This window comes from Saimiri boliviensis, chromosome 17 (genome assembly GCF_048565385.1).
Source record: "Saimiri boliviensis isolate mSaiBol1 chromosome 17, mSaiBol1.pri, whole genome shotgun sequence".
In the NCBI taxonomy this organism is placed as follows: Eukaryota; Metazoa; Chordata; class Mammalia; order Primates; family Cebidae; genus Saimiri; species Saimiri boliviensis.
In genome coordinates, this window is record NC_133465.1 from 23,148,063 (window position 1) to 23,164,883 (window position 16,821).

A 16,821-nucleotide genomic window follows, 5' to 3' on the forward strand; every position below is an offset into this window, starting at 1 on the left:
TGATCCTGAAAAGAACCAGCAATCTATTTTGTTTCCATAGATTAGCCCATTCTGGACACCACATATCAACTGGATCACACAATATGTGGTGGTGGTTTGTGACTGGCTTCGTCTACTTAGCATAACATTTTAAAGGTTCATTGTGTTGTAACATGTATCAGTACTTAATTTCATCTTTCTGCTGAGTATTGTTCCACTGTATGGACATGCCACTCATTTTATTTAGCCATTTGTCAGTTGATGGACCTTTGGGTTGTTTCCATGTTTTGGCTATTAATCATGCTGCTGTGAACTTTTATGTACAAGTTTTTGTGTTTGCGTATGTGTTCTTCTCTTGGGTATATACTTAGGAGTTGAATTTCTGGGTCATATAGAATACTATGCTTAAGCTTTTTAAGGAGCTGACAGTCTGCTTTTCAAAGTGGTTGCACTGTTTTACATTCTCATCAGCATTGTATGAGGGTTCTAACTTCTCCACATCTTTCCCCACATTTTTCATATTTTTGATTGAAAAAGGATCCCAACCCAGACGTATAAAGTGGAATCATGTCATTGTGGTTTTGATTCGCATTTCCCTAATGATGAATGACTTTAAGCCTCTTTTTATGTGCTTATGAGCCATTTGTATATCTTCTTTGGGAAATGTCTATTCAAATCATTTGCCCACTCTAAAATTGGGTTATCTTAAATTTCTGAATTTTAAGAGTTCTTTATATACTCTAGGTGTAAGTCCCTTATCAGATATATTGTTTCCAAATATTTTCAATGGCTTTCCTTTTTACTTTCTTTCTTATGATTTATTATGTTTTTAAAATGTATATAATTTTAAGTTGTAGAGAGAAGGTCTCCCTATGTTGCCCAGGCTGATCTTGAACTCCTGAGCTCAAGCAATCCTCCCACCTCGGCCTCCCAAAATGTTGGGATTACGGGTGTAAGCCACCATGCCCAGCCTCCTTTTCACTTTCTTAATGGTCTCCGTTCAAGCACAGAAGTTTCGCATTTTGATGAAGTCCAGTTAATCTATTTTTCTGCAGTCACAAAGATCTATGGTTATATGTTCTCCTAGGAATTTTATAATTTTAGTTCTTACATTCAGTGATTCTATTTTGTTACTTTTATATATGACATTTGGTGGAAATCCACCTTTATTCTTTTGCACATGGATATACAGTTGTCCCAGCACCATTTGTTGAAAAATCTATTCATCTCTCATTTACTTTTTTTATACCCTTGTTGGAAATCAGTTGACCATAAAAATATCGATTTGTTTTTGGATTCTCAAGTATAATATGTTGAGCCAGTACTGAATCACATTTTAGGAGAATTCATTTTCAGTCCTGTTGCTTAATACGAGTTGTCTTATGTAAGAATAGAAATTCAAGTAGTAGAATGTCCTTAATTTCAGTTTTTGCTTCTTGAAGGAGTGTATGGCCAGCTTATGCCTTGCTGACTCCATGACATGATGAGAGTCAGGCTTACAAAGGCAGATCCCATTAATTGTTTTTCTCCAGTCACACCTTTTGTCTCTTACTCAGTGCCTCTCTCTTCACTTCCATTTCCATCAAATCTTGGCCACAGGATCTGCTGACTGAGTCTACTATTTGTTGCATTATGTTTTATTAGCTCGTTATAAGTCATGGAGTCATGTGTGGATTTGAACTATCTATGAAGCTCAAGATTAAGTCTGGGCTGTCATCTTTCCTCATTGGAAACTGAGCTTATTTATCATGTTGCAGTTCACAGTCAGATCCTCTTTTGACCCAGCACCTGGTTCTCTTATACAACCCCAGGGCTGAATCCTTTTTTTGGCGCAGATCCTACATTCTCAGAGTTCCCTGCATTTACCTCCTTTTGCTTAAATGGAGATGTGTATAGCTATGCTTTTCTAGCTCAATACATAATTCATTGAACAAATACTTCAACCTATTCAAAGAACAACTTCCAGGAGGGCAGCAGCTGGAAATCAGGTAATGTCCAGGCATTTATCAGAAACAAAGAGTTGAATTAGTTGGTTGTATGAATTTCAAAATTTCGGAGCCAATTTATATGATCTGGAGAAGCATTTTGGTACAACATAAAGATGAGCTGCTCTTCCCTTCTCCATACAAATGAGGTAAAGGGGAAATTGCATTGAATAGCTTAACACTCAAAGGACACTACATTTGTTTTACTTTTGAGATTGTTAAAACTGATTCCATAATTTTTAAAATTTCCTCATTGAGGAAATGAAAACGAAGATTGAATCCTAGATTGATGAATAAATATGCAAAGCTGCTTATCACTTTTAGAATTTCAGTTCCTGGAAATCAGGTACAATGTCTGATTTTTGGTTATTAATCAAATATTTCTAGTTTTTTCAACTTTATACTTCAAATTATGTATCTTCTTTCTTCCTCATCTTCCTTATTTCATAACTCGGGACAAATTCTAAAAGCCTCACTGGCTTAGTCATCGGAATTTGTAATCAATAGGAACTTTTTCTAAACTTCCTCCTCAGTAGTTCTTATGTCTTTCTCTTATGTCTCATAGAAAGACATAAGAACTACTGAGGAGGAAGTTTATCATATAAATTATGTATATTTATCATATAAATTGGCTTTTCTAGTTCATACAATTAGAAAAGTTCCACTGCTTCCCATTAGAGTTGTCATTAATAAACTAACCTCAACATTTGTTAGCTCTTACTTTAAAGGAGACTAATTTCTACTGGGTCTGTTACTCTATTGCTTATTGTCTCCTTGTTTAAATTTATTTTTCTGGTTATTTTTTCCACTCAAATTACCCGAATTTGAGTGGCTTAGAACATTTGCTTAGTTCACCAATCTGTGGTTTGGGAAAACCTTGGCCAGGACAGCTTGCCTCTGCTCCCTTCAGCTTCACTTGGGATAAATCAAAGGCTGAGGGACTAGAATCATCTGAAGATTTGTTCACTAAGATGTCTGTTACTTACGGTGGCTATTGGTTGGAACTTTAGTTGGGGCAGGATACCCAAATATTCTGCACTGGAACTCCTAGGGTCTCTTTGTTGCTAAGTTTCCCCACAATAGGAGGGCTGGGTTCCAAGGCGAGCAGTCTGTGGTAGAGAGCCTCTTCTAACCTAATGTTGGAAGCCACATGGTGTTATCACTTTTAACACATTCTGTTCATTAGAAGCAAGCCATTAAGTTTCACCCATAGTCTATGTATAGGGTGAATGATTCTGCTTTTATTTTAATTTATGTATTTTTTTTTAGACATGGTGTCTTGCTATGTTGCCCAGGCTGGCCTTGACCACCATGGCTCAGGAATTCTTCCTGCCTCAGTCTTCCAAGTAGCTGAGATCACAGGCCTGTGACACCACACCTGGCTTCCTTTTATTTTTTGTGGACTTGTATAACTGTATGTATTTATAGTATACACAGTGATATTTTGATATGTGTAAACAATGTATAATGGTCAAATCAGACTAATTAACATATCCATCACCTCAAACATTTACCATTTCTTTGTGCTGTGAACTTTGAAAATCCACTCCTCTAGCTTTTTAAAACTATTAGTTAACCAAACCAGGTGTGGTGATACGCACCTGTAATCCTAGCTACTAGGGAGGCTGAGGCAGGAGAATGGCTTGAGCCCCAGAGGCAAAGGTTGCAGTGAGCTGAGATTGCATCACTGCACTCCAGATTGAGTGACAGAGTGAGACTCCGTCTCAAAAAAAAAAAAAAAAAAAAAAGAAAAGAAAAGTTAACCATATTCACCCTACAATGCAGAAGAACACTAGAATTCATTCCCCCATCTATCATTTTGTATCCATTAAACAACCTCTCCCCATCTTCCACTCCCCCTTACCTTTCTTAGCCTCTGTTATCCACAGTTCTACTCTCTACTTCCAAAAATGTTTTTTTAAGTTTTAGCTTCCACATGAGTGAGAACATACAATAGTTATTTTTCTGTGCCTGAATTATTTCACTTAATGTCACTTAATGTTTTCATCCATGTTGCTGTAAATTGCATGATTTTATTCTTTTTTTACGGCTAAATAGTATTCCACTGTGTACATACATCACATTTTCTTTACTCATCAACCACAATCATCTATTGATGAACATTTAGGTTGATTCTGTATTTTGGTTATTGTGAATAGTGCTGCAATAAACATGGGGATCCTGGTATCCCTTTGATATACTGAATTTCTTTCTTTTGGATAAATAGTAGTGGGACTATTGGATCATATGACACTTCTATTTTTAGTTTTTTAAGAAACTTCCACAGTTTTCCATAATGGCTATACTAGTTTACATTCTCTCCATGAGTGCATAAGAGTGTTCTTTTTCTCTCCAATCTCACCAGGATTTTTTACTTTTTTTTTTTTTTAAATATATATAGTATCCATTTTAACTGTGGTGAGATGATAACTCATTTGGAATTTTATTTCCATTTTCCTGATGTCAGTGATGTTGAGTACTTTTCCATATATTTGTTGGCCATTTGTACCTCTTCTTTTTAGAAATGTCTATTTAAATTCTTTGTCCATATTAGGAGGATTATTAACTGTTTTTACTGTTGTGTTATTTACTGTTGTGTTAAGTTCCTGGTATACTCTAGATATTAGACCTTTCTCAGATGAATAGATCTGTAAATATTGTCTCCCATCCTACAGATTGTTGGTTGTTCAACAAAGGATTTGCTGTGAAGAAACTTAATTTTAAAATAGCCTCACTTGTCTATTTTTGTTTTTATGCCGGTCCTTTTTTTTTTTGCATATTCGTGTGATAACTTAGCTGTAAAATCTTTGCCTTGACCAGTGTCATGAAGCATTTTTCCTATATTTTCTTGTAGTAGTTTTATAATTTTGGATCTCATGTTTAAGTCTTTAATCCATTTCAAGTTGATTTTTGCATGTGATGAAAGATAGGGACCTGGTTTTATTCTTCGTTTTACAAATATCCAGTTTCCCTGGCTCCATTTGTCAAAGAGAGGGTTCTTTCCCCAATGTATGTTCTTGACACCTTTGTCGAAAATCAGGTGTCTGTAAATATGTGGATTTATTTCTGGGTTCTCCATTCTGTTCCACTGATTTAATTTTCTGTTATTATACCAAGACCATGCTTTTCTGGTTACTATTATTTGGTTATATTTTGAAGTCAGGTAGATTTCAAAACAAAGCTGGAGGTAGAGTGATGCTTCCAGCTTTGTTCTTTTCCCTTAGGCTTGGCTTGTCTAGTCTAGCGTTTTTGTGATTACATATAAATTTTAGGAGTTTTTTTCCGTTTCTGTGAAGAATGTTATTGGTGTTTTTTGTTTCAAGTTATAAATGGCATTCTATTTTCATCTTATTTATTCTTTCTCTTTCTTTTTTTTTTTTTTTCTTCTTCTTTTTTTGAGACAGAGTCTCACTCTGTCTTCAGGTGCCAGGCTGGAGTGTAGTGGCACAATCTCGGCTCACTGCAATCCCTGCCTCCTGGGTTCAAGCAATTCTCCTGCCTCCCAAGTAGCTGGAAACTACAGGCGCACGCCACCACGCCCAGCTAATTTTTGTATTTTTTAGTAAAGACGGGGTTTCACCATGTTGGCCAGGATGGTCTCAATCTCTTGATCTCGTGATCTGCCTGCCTCAGCCTCCCAAAGTGCTGGGATTAGAGGTGTAGCCACCGCCTCTTTCTTAACTTTTAGATTTAGGGGGTACATGTGCAGGTTTGTTACAGAGGTATATTGCATAATGGTTAGGTTTAGGGTGCAATTGAACCTATCACCGAGGTAGTGAGCAGGTACCTGGCATGTCATTTTTCAACCATTGTCCCATCCAAATCCCTCTTCTTGTAGTCCCCAGTGTCTGTTGCTCCCCTTTTTATGTCCATGTGGACCCAATGTTTAGGTCCCACTTACAAGTGGGACACATAGTATTTGGTTTTCTGTTTCCACATCAGTTTGCTTAGGATAATGGCCTCTAGCTACATCCATGTTGTTGCAAAGAACAGTATTTTGTTCTTGTTATAGCTGCATAATATTACATATTTTATGTGTGCTACATTTTCTTAATCCCGTGCACTATTGATGGGCTTCTGGATTGATTCCATATCTTTGCTATTGTGAATAGTGCTGCAGCAAACATATGGGTGCATGTGTCTTTTTGGTAGAATGATTTGTGGGAGGGAGTGGGTATTTAACCCACTAATGGGATTGCTGGGTTGAAGGCAGTTCTATTTTTAGTTCCATGACAGAAATCTCCAAACTGCTTTCCACAGTGGCTGAATGAATTTACCGTTTTCTCCAGCAGTGTATTCGAAGTCCCTTTTCACGGTAGCAGCTCTGCCAAAATCCGGGTTGATGTTGCTTATTGTTTGACTTTTTAGTAATAGCCATTATGTCTGGTATGAGACGGCATTTCAGTGTGGCTCCGATTTGCTTTTCTCTGATGATTAGTGAGATGAGCTTTTTTTTTTTCATGTTTGCCCTCCGCTTTTGTCTTTTTTTTTTTTTTTTTTTGGTGGGGGGGGAATGTCTGTTTATGTATTTTGCCCACTTTTATATATTTTTTTAAATTCTTGCCTGTTGATTTAAGTTTCTTATAGGTTCTGGATATTAGAACTTTGTTTAATGCATAGCTTGTAAATACATTCTTTCATTATTTAGGTTGCCTATTTAGTCTCTTGAATGGTTCCTTTTTCTATGCAGAAGCTCCTTTGTGTAACTGGGTCCCAATGTTTCATTTTGACTTTTCTTGCAGTTGCTTTTGATGACTTATTCATAAATTATATTCAGAGGCTGATTTCAAATAGTATGTTTCTTTGGTTTTCTTGTAGGGTTTTTATAGTTAGAGGTCTTTCTTTTAAGAATGTAATTCAGCTTTCGTTCATTTTTATACGTGGTGATAGCTAGGGGTCAAGTTTCATATTTCTATGTATGGATAGCAAGTCATCCCAGCACCATTTATTGAATAGGGAGTTCTTTCCCCGTTGCATATTTGTGTTGGCTTTATCAAAGATCAAATGGTTATAGGCTTGTGGCTTTATTTCTAGGCTCTCTATACTGTTCCATTGGTCTGTGTGTCTGTTTTTGTGCCAGTACCATGCTTTTTTGTTCATTGTAGCCTTTGTTTACTGTAGTGTAGTTTGAAGTTGGGCAGTGTGATGCGTCAGGTTTTGTTCTTTTTGCTTAGGATGGCTGTGGGTGTTTGGGCTCTTTTCAAGTTCCTCATGAAATTTTAGAATAGTTTTTTCTAATGCTGTGAAAAATGACATTTGTAGTTTGATAGGAATAGTATTGAATTTGTAGATTGCTTTGGGCAGTGTGGCCATTTTACTGATACTGATTTTTCCAATCTGTGAGCATGGAATGTTTTTGCATTTTTTCGGTGTCTTCTATTTGGTGTCATGACTTTTTTCAGCAGTGTTTTGTAGTTCTCCTTTTAGACACATTGCATCTCCGTGGTTACATGCACTCCTAAGTATTTTGTTTTTTTGTGTATGGCTATTGTAAATGGAATCACGTTCTTGATTTGTCTCTCAGCTTGAACTTTATTGGTGTATAGAAATGCTACTGATATTTTTACACTGATTTTTGCATTCTGACTGAAGTCATTTATCAGTTCCACGATAAATTGGCAGACTCCTTAGAGTATTCTACGTATAGCATCAGATCATCAGCAAAGAGAGATAGTTTGACTTCTTTTCCTTTTTGGATGCCTTTTCTTTCTTTCTTTTGCCTGATTGCTCTGGCTAGGTGGGAGTTACAATCCTATGTTGAATAGATATGGTGAGATGGGGCATCCTTGTCTTGTTCCAGTTGTCAAGGGGAGTGCTTCCAATTTTTTTTGTTCTTTCTTCTTTAAATGTTTTCTTTATTATTTTATAGAGACAAGGTCTCACTGTGTTGCCAGGTTGGTCTCAGACTCCTGGCCTCAAGTGATACTCCTGTCTTCACCTCCCAACATGCTGGAGTTACAAGCATGAGCCACTGCACTCAGCCCCCACTTCCAGCTTTTGCCCATTCTGTGATTTTAGCTACGGGTTTGTTACAAAGTGGCCCTTATTATTCGGAGGTTTTTTTTTTTTGATGCCTAATTTGTTAATTATTTTTTCATGAAGGGATTATGGATGTTATTGAAAGCTTTTTTGCATCTTTTGTGATGATCATATGGTTTTTCTTTTTCCTTCCTGTTTATGTGGTGAAACACATTTATTGACTTGTGTACTTTGAACCAACCTTGCATCACAAGAGTAAACCCTACTTGATTGTGGTGAAGTAAATTTTTGATGTGTTGCTGGGTTTCATTTGCTAATATTTTGTTGAAACTTTTGTGTCTACATTCATCAGAAATACTGGGCTGTAGTTTTCTTTTTTTATTTTTTCATGAAAGCCACTAACTTTATTGATCTAAAAAACTTTACAAGGACAGTGACTGTTCTGCCAAAAAAGGAGCCAAATGGTATCAAACGGACTGAGAGTGGGGGTGGGAGTGAAGGATAGGGCCAGGAATCCGTTAAGGCAAGCCAGTAAGGGTCATCAGGGAACTGGCAAGGGAAAAAGGAAGAGGGAGGCATGCAAGAGCGAGAATCCAAAAAAGTTGAAATGCTTAGGGGAGGAAACTCCCAAAGACCCTGCAGTACTCTGCAGAGGTGAGTACGGCAATAGCAATCTTTTCCTTTTTTTTTTTGGAGACGGAGTTTCGCTCTTGTTACCCAGGCTGGAGTGCAATGGCACAATCTCGGCTCAACGCAACCTCCGCCTCCTGGGTTCAGGCAATTCTCCTGCCTCAGCCTCCGGAGTAGCTGGGATTACAGGCACGCGCCACCATGCCCAGCTAATTTTTTGTATTTTTAGTAGAGATGGGGTTTCACCATGTTGACCAGGATGGTCTCGATCTCTTGACCTCGTGATCCACCCGCCTCGGCCTCCCAAAGTGCTGGGATTACAGGCGTGAGTCACTGCGCCCGACCCTAATCTTTTCCTTTGTAGCGGACAGGGGAGGAGTCCCCCTCCTCGGCTGCAAACTCTGGATGAGGGCTGGGAATTGAGAGCTTCCCAGAGAGCAACACAGGAAGGCGTCGCACCACTCTCGAAGGCATCCAAGGCAGTCCCAGGACTGTTTGTCATTGGCGCCGCAAGTGTCCTCCAGCCATTCCCGGAAGAGGTCTTCCAGGAATATATTTGGGATAGGGATGTCTTCTTGGCAAATTGAGTCCTTTATCATTGTGTAATGGCTTCTTTGTCCTTTTTTGGCTGTTGTTGGTTTAAAGTCTGTTTAATCTAAGAATAATGACCCCTTGTTTTTTGCATTTTATTTGCTTGATGGATCTTTGTCAATCCCTTTATTCAGAGGCCGTGGGTGTCATTACATGTGAGATGCGTCTTGTGAAGATAGCAGACTGTTGGTTTTTGTTGGCGTGGTTTTTTTTTTTAATTCAACTTACCATTCTGTGCCTTTTATTTTTATTTTTATTTATTTTTATTGCATTTTAGGTTTTGGGGTACATGTGAAGAACGTGCAAGATTGTTGCATAGGTACACACATGGCAGTGTGATTTGCTGCTTTCCTCCCCTTCACCTATATCTGGCATTTCTCCCCATGCTATCTCTCCCCACCTCCCCACCCCCATCCCTCCCCCATTTCCCTCCAACAGACCCCAGTGTGAGATATTTAGACCACTGAATTCAAGGTTAGGATTTATATGTGAGATTTTGATTCTGCCATGATGTTTTTAGCTGGTTGCTTTGTACTCTTGATTGTATAGTTGTGTTATAGGGTCTATGGGCTATGTACTTAAGTGTTTCTTTGTGGTAGTAGGTATTATTCTTTCTTTGCCATATTTAGAACTCCCTAAGAATCTCTTGTGAGGCTGGTGTAGTGGTAATGAATTCCCTTAGTGTTTTTCTGGAAAAGATTGTATTTCTTTGTCACTTATGAGGCTTAGATTGGTATGATATGAAATTCTTGGTTGAAATTTCTTTAAGGATGCTGAAAATAGGCCCCGCTTTCATCTGGCTTATAAGGTTTTTGCCCGAAAGAGGTCAGCTGTTCACCTGATGCAGCTGTTCTAGCTGCCTGTAAGATTTTTCCTTTCATGCTGACCTTAGAAAGTCTGATGGGCTGTGTATCTTGGGGATGGTTGTAGAAGTTCTCTGAATTTCTTGAATTTTTCAATTAACTTCTCTAATGAGATTGGGGAAATTTTCATGGACTATATCCTCAAATACGTTTTCCAAGTTGCTTACTCTCTCTCCGTCTCTCTCAGCAATGCCAGTGAGTCATAGATTGGTGTCTCTACAAAAATCACACATTCCTCAGATGTTTTGTTCATTAAAAAAATTTTTTTTCTTTCTTTATGTCTGACTGGGTTGATTCAAAAGACTGGTCTTTAAGCTCTGTAGTCCCTTCCTCTGCTTGGTCTCATCTGGTTTTGAAGCTCCCTCCTGTGTTGAATTTTGCCACTTCAAAAGTTCAAGTTGGTTCTTTTTAAAAATGGCTATGTCATGTTTCAACTCTTGGATGGTTATACTGGCTCCCTTGGAGCTTTGTTACTATTCAGATTCCGAATTGCATGTCTGTCATAAAGCATGTCACTACACTTTAATCTGGTGAGAATTTATTGCCAGGGAGCTAGTGTGATCTTTTTGGAGGTAACGAAATGCTCTGATTTGTTGAATTGCTGGGGTTCTTGTGCTGATTATTCCTCAACTGAGAGGACTGGTGTTTCTTTATCTTTTTGAGATTACTGTCATTTGGATGTGGATTTTTGTTTTTATGTTATTTTTTCCCCTTGAGGGTTTTTGGTGTGTATTGTGTATAGGTGATTGGCTTTGTTTCTGAGTGGTTTCAGATGGCCAGGACTCTACACAAGTTCCTTCCTTGTGACTACTGTATGGCACCGGGTTTCACAGATGTGTGTTGGAAGGTACGTAATGATTTTCGTTTGATGATGTAATTTGTTCTGCAGTCTAGGAGACGGTACTCTAGAGTACAGGCTGGCAGGTGGGCTCTTACTTGACTGTGTGCCTCTTTTTTATTTCAGTGTGTTTGCGGCAGTGCTCTGGAAGGCGAGAGATAACCCCTTCACCAAGTTAGTTCCTGGAATTTGGGAGAGCCCTTCCAAACAGTGGTGCTGCCCCTGAATTTTGAGGTGGCCCAAGGCAAAAGTTCGGTTGCCAGGAGACCTACAAACTCCTTGAGGACTGCTGATCCTCTGGGCTTGGTAGAGTCAGAGCAGGTTGTAGAGTATGTCTGTCTACTGGTGGTCTGTTGATATAATGTGGGTTAAGTGGGGAGGATCCCCAGGCAGGGCTGTGGTTCTGTGGATGTGCAGCTGGTGTGGTGCCTGTGGCCCAGGTTTTTTTGCCCAGCAGACAGCTGTGGGGACCACCCAGCTCGTACTCACTCACCCAGGCCTCCCTCTAGTGTCTGCTCCTAGGGCAGGTCCAACTAGGTAGTTTTGTCCCCAAGCCTTCCGCACCCAGATCACTGGACTGTTAGCGCTTTCAGGCTGTGGTCTCTCTCAGGCAGAGGCCGTGGACAGGTTACACCCTTCCTGGACAGGTCTTGTAGAACAGGGTCCCTAACCCCCGGGTGGCAGACCAGTACTGGTCCTTGGCCTGCTAGAAACTGGGCTGTACAGCAGGTGGTGAGGTGAGGGCTGGTGAATGAGCATTACCACCTGAGCTCCGCCTCTTGTCACATCAGCACTGCTATTAGATTCTCATTGGAGCACAAACCCTGTGAATTGTGCATGCATAGGATCTAGGTTGTGTGCTCTTTATGAGAATCTGATGCCTGATGATCTGAAGTGGAACAGTTTCATCTCAAAACCATCCACACCCCCACCATCTGTGGAAAAATCGTTTTCCACTAAACCAGTCCCTGCCACCAAAAAGGCTGGGGCCTGCTGTTGTAGAGGGAGGCACACCTGGCAGATGAACTCGTGTCTCCCACTTCTCGGCATTCTGAGAGAGGAAGCTCCTCCTCTGCTTGAGCTCAGGCCACAGATACCAGCTCCGTATACTTGAGCAGTGTGCTTGAACCCTGGGGGTATCAAGACCTGGTTCATGACTTTGTCTTCTGGTCCCGTGGGGTCGAGCATTGGCTGTGCTGGGGTTGAGGACTGAACTGCTCCCAGGCCTCTGGCAAAGCACTCAGATGGGGCAGTGGAGGCTGTGCTGTGTGCTTACTCTTGAGTGAGTAGCCAGGCAGGTGCCTTGGGAGGGGCTGGTGGACAAGAAGGTACACAAACCGGATATGCCACAGTCCCATGGTTAACACGACCCTGCTGTCTACTGACCTGGCAGTAAGCAGGAGCTAGAGTCACTCAGAGCAGGATGGAGAGCCTTGCCGGATGGGTGCCTGTGGTCATGTTTTGCTGCAGCTGCACCAGATGCAAAACCTTCTGGGCTGTATGCAGGTTTGAGCTTTGCCTCTGCCTATTCTCCAGGCAGTTCTTGCCAATTCAGATGTCTGTGTGGGTCCGGGGATCTCTTGTAGCTAGTATCCCAGAGTTCCTGTGTGGGTGTGTGGTGTTGCGTAGTTCCTTCACTCACCCCCTTCTTAGTTTCTGGACTGGGGAGTAGTCCTAGTGCTTGGTGACCCTGTGCAGGCTTCCCAGATTTCTTCTTCTTCAGCGTTGATGCCTGCATTACTTACCACATGTCAGTGTTTTCTCTCCAAAGACCTGCTCGAAGTGTGATAATTTACTTGATATTCGTGGCTGCATGTGGTAACCATCTTGTCTCCCCCTAAAAACATCAGAAATTGTCATTTAATAGAGTTTGCATTGAATCTGTAGACCACTTTCAGTAATAAGGCCATTTAAACAGTATTCTTCCAGTCCATGAGCATGCAATATCTTTCCATGTGTGCGTCCGCTACAATTTCTTTCATCAGTGTTCTGTAGTTTTCTTGGTAGAGGTCTTTCATCTCTTTGGTTAACTTTATTCCGAGGTATTTAATTGTTTTGTAGCTTGAGTAATTGGACTGCCTTCTTGATGTCTTTTTAGGCTAGTTGATTATTCATGTATAGAAAGGTTACACATGCTATTGGCATTATTTTTTGTATGCTGATTTTGTGGCCTGCACCTTTGCTGAATTCTTTTATGTGCACAGAGAGACACTTTGACTTTCTGTTTTCCAGTTTGGATCCCCTTTATTTCTTTGACAATTTTTGTGCCTGTGTCCTTCAGGAATATTGACATGTCGTTTTCCTTTGTTGTGTGTGTCCTTGTCTGGGTTTGGCCTTAGAGTAATACTAAACTTTAGAGTAAACTAGGAAGATTTTGGAATAATTTGCAAAACATTGGTGTTAATTTTCCTTAAAAGTTTAATAGAATTGAGCAGTAAAGTTACCCAGTTTTATACTTTTCTTTGTTGGGAAACTTTACTGCTGATTCAATTGCATAACCTTTTATTGGTCTGTTCAGGTTTCCATTTCTTCTTGGTTCATTCTTGCTGGTTATGCATTTCCAGGAATGTATCCATTTTCTCTAGGCTTTTCAGTTTGTTGGCATATAGTTGTGCAGAATAGTCTCTCATGACCCCATGTATTTCTTTGGTATCAGTTTCAATATCTCCTTCTCTGTTTCTCTTTTTATTTTTCTCTTTTTTCTTGTTTAATATAATTAGCAGTTTATCGGTTGTGTTTATCTTTTCCTAAAACCGTTTTCTAGTTTGAAGGATGTTTTGTTTGTTTGTTTTGTTTTTTTACTCTACCTCATTCAGTTCTGCCCTGCCTTTATCATTTTTTCCCACTACTACATTTGAGTTTCCCGTCTGTTCTTGCTCTTTTGGTTTCTTAAGGTACATCGTTAGGCTTGTTTGAAGTCTTTCTCTTTTTTAGACGTAGCTGTTAATTGCTGTAAATTGCCCTCTTAGTGCTTCTTTTGTCACTTTCTATAGGGGTTGATTTTTTTCCCATTTTCATTTGTTTCAAGATATTTAATTTGTTTTCTTAATTTATTGATTGGCCCAGTTGTTCATTCAGGAGCATGCTGTTTAATTTCCATGTGTTTGTACAGTTTCCAAAATTGTCGTTGTTATTGATTTCTATTTCTATTCCATTGTGGTTTGAGAAGCTACTTGATTCCTAGGAGCTTGTAAACTCAGTATATGGTCTATTCTGGAGAATTTTCCATGTGCTAATGAGAAGAATGTATTCTTCAGCTTTTTAATGAAATGTTCTGTAAGTGTCTGGTAGGTCCTTATGGTCTGCAGTGCAGGTTAATTTTGATGTTTCTTTGTCAATTTTCTGTTTAGATGATCTTTACAATGCTGAAAGTCAGGTGATGGAGTCCTCATCTATTATTGTACTGGGGACTATCTGTCTCTTCAGTTTCAGTGATGTTTGCCTTGTATATCTGTGTGCTCAGGTGTTAAGTGCATATACCTTTATGACTCTTGTATAGTCTTGCTGAATTGATCCTGTTATTATTATTATCTTTTTTTCTTTTCTTTTCTTTTTTTTTTTTGACTTAAGATCTATTTTGTCTCATATAAATATAGCTACTCCTGCATGCTTTTGGTTTCCGTTTGCGTGGAATATCCTTCCATCCTTTCCCTTGCAGTCTGTGGTCTTTATAGGTGAAAGGAGTTTCTTGTAGGCAACATATCGTTTAGTCTTTTTTGTAATCCATTCAGTCAATCTCTATCTTTAGTTGGATGAATTTAAACCATGTATATTCAAGGTTTTTATTGATAGGTGAAGACTTACTCCTTTCATTTTATTAATTGTTTAGTAATTGCTGTGTCTATCCTTGGTTCCTTTCTTCTTCTTTTACTGTTTGTTTACCTCTATAATATGGTGGTTTTCTGTAGAGATGTTTGATTCCTTTTTCTTTTGCTTTTCTGTACCTGCTCTACCAGGGAATCTGAGAGTTCTTTTATTTTCATGGTGATAGACACTGTCTTTTTGCTTCCAGATTGAGGACTCTTATGAGCATTTCTTGTAGGACTAGTCTAGTAGTGATGCATTCCTTCAACTTTTGCTTGTCTAAGATATTATTTCTTTTTCAGTGTTATTTATTATTTGTTGGAGAGACAGTCTCACTCTGTTGCCCTGGCTGGAGTTCAATGACATGGTCTCAGCTCCCTGCAACCTCCACCCGCCTGCCAGTTTCAAGCAATTCTCATGCCTCTGCCTCCTGAGTAGCTGGGGCTACAGGCATATGCCACCATGCCTAGCTAATTTTTTGTATTTTTAGTAGAGACGGGGTTTTGCCTTATTGCTCAGGCTAGTCTTGAACTCCTGAGCTCAGGCAGTCCACCCACCTTGACCTCCCCAAGTGCTAGGATTACAAGTGTAAGCCACTGCCCCTCTTTTTCAGTTTTAAAGGCTAGCTTCACTAGATAAAGTATTCTTGACTGGCAGTCTTTTTCTTCCCACATGTTAAATATATCATCTGATTGTGTCCTTTCCTCTAAGGTTTCTGCTGACAAACATGCTTTTTGTCTGATATGAGTTCCCTTGTATGTGACTTGGTGTTTTTCTCTTATTCTTTGTCTTTGACTTTTGACATTTGACTCTGATGTGCCTCAGAGAAGACTTTTAAAATTGTATGTCTTTGGGAATCTTTGAAATGTCTGTATCTAGATGTTTACATCTCTCACAAGACTTGGGAGTTTTTCAGCTATTATTTCATTATATAGGTTTTATGTGCCTTTTCCCATCTCTTCTATTTCTGCAACTCCCAATATTCAAAAACTTTTTGGCTCATCATGACCCATATATCACATGCACTGTCTTCATTCTTCTCTTTTTCTTTATTTTCAAAGATGGGGTTTCACCATATTGGTTAGGCTGGTCTTGAACTCCTGACCTCAGGTGATCCGTCCGCCTCAGCCTCCCAAAGAGCGGGGATTACAGGCGTGAGCCACCGCACCTGGCTTGTCTTCATTCTTTTTACTTTCTTTTTGCTTTTTATTTGTCTGACCTCATATAAAAACCTCTCTTCAAGTTCAGAAATTTTTTCTTCTGCTTCATCTAGTCTATTGCCAATGTTCTCAGTTGTTTTTATTTTATGTATTGAATTCTCAGTTCCAAGATTTCTGTTTGGTTCCTTTTAATGCTATCTTTTTCATTGGTGAATTTCTTATTTAGATCATAAATTGTTTTCCTGATTCCTTTGTATTTTCTATCTTTCCTATCAGGAATCTTTCCTGATTCCTTTATATTATTCTATATCTCAGTACAGAATATGAGTTTCCTTGAGCTCATTGTTTTGAATTTTTGAGGTTTCCTTTTCTTTGGGATCTGCTACTGGAGAATTACTGTGCTCCTTTGGAGGTGTCTTGTTTCTTTGATTTTTCATGCTTCTTGTGTCCTCAATGTTGGTAACTGTGCAGCTGGTATAACAGTCACTTCATCTAGTTTTAGGGGTTGACTTTTTTCTGTAAATGTATCTATGTTGTTGGTTAAATATGGTGCTCTGGCATTGATGATGGGTGGGCGCATTGGTGTAGTCTCCATATACTTATGCTTTCTTTTGCTGTAATCAGCATCAGTATCTGTAAGCTCCTCAGTGGCTTATGGTGTGGTTGTTAGTCATGGGGGATGCTGCGGTGAGGCCTTGATGGTGATGGGGAGGATAGCAGGCCAGTCCTTGGGCACATTGGTGGCGCACACAAAGTACTAGTACCGGCAGCACTAGGCCAGGCTTGCCAGTTTTTGGTGGCAGTGGAGTGCCTGAGTGGGCTGGCCCTTTGGCCTCCAGGTGGTGTGTGCTGGGATCAGAGTGGCAGTAATGGGCCAGCCCAAGGGACCTTGGTGACACTTGTGGCACTGGAGATGACAGTAGCAGCTGGGGCCCGACCTTGGATTCTTTGGTCGCATGCATGGGCACTGGTAGTGATGAAAGCAGGCTGTG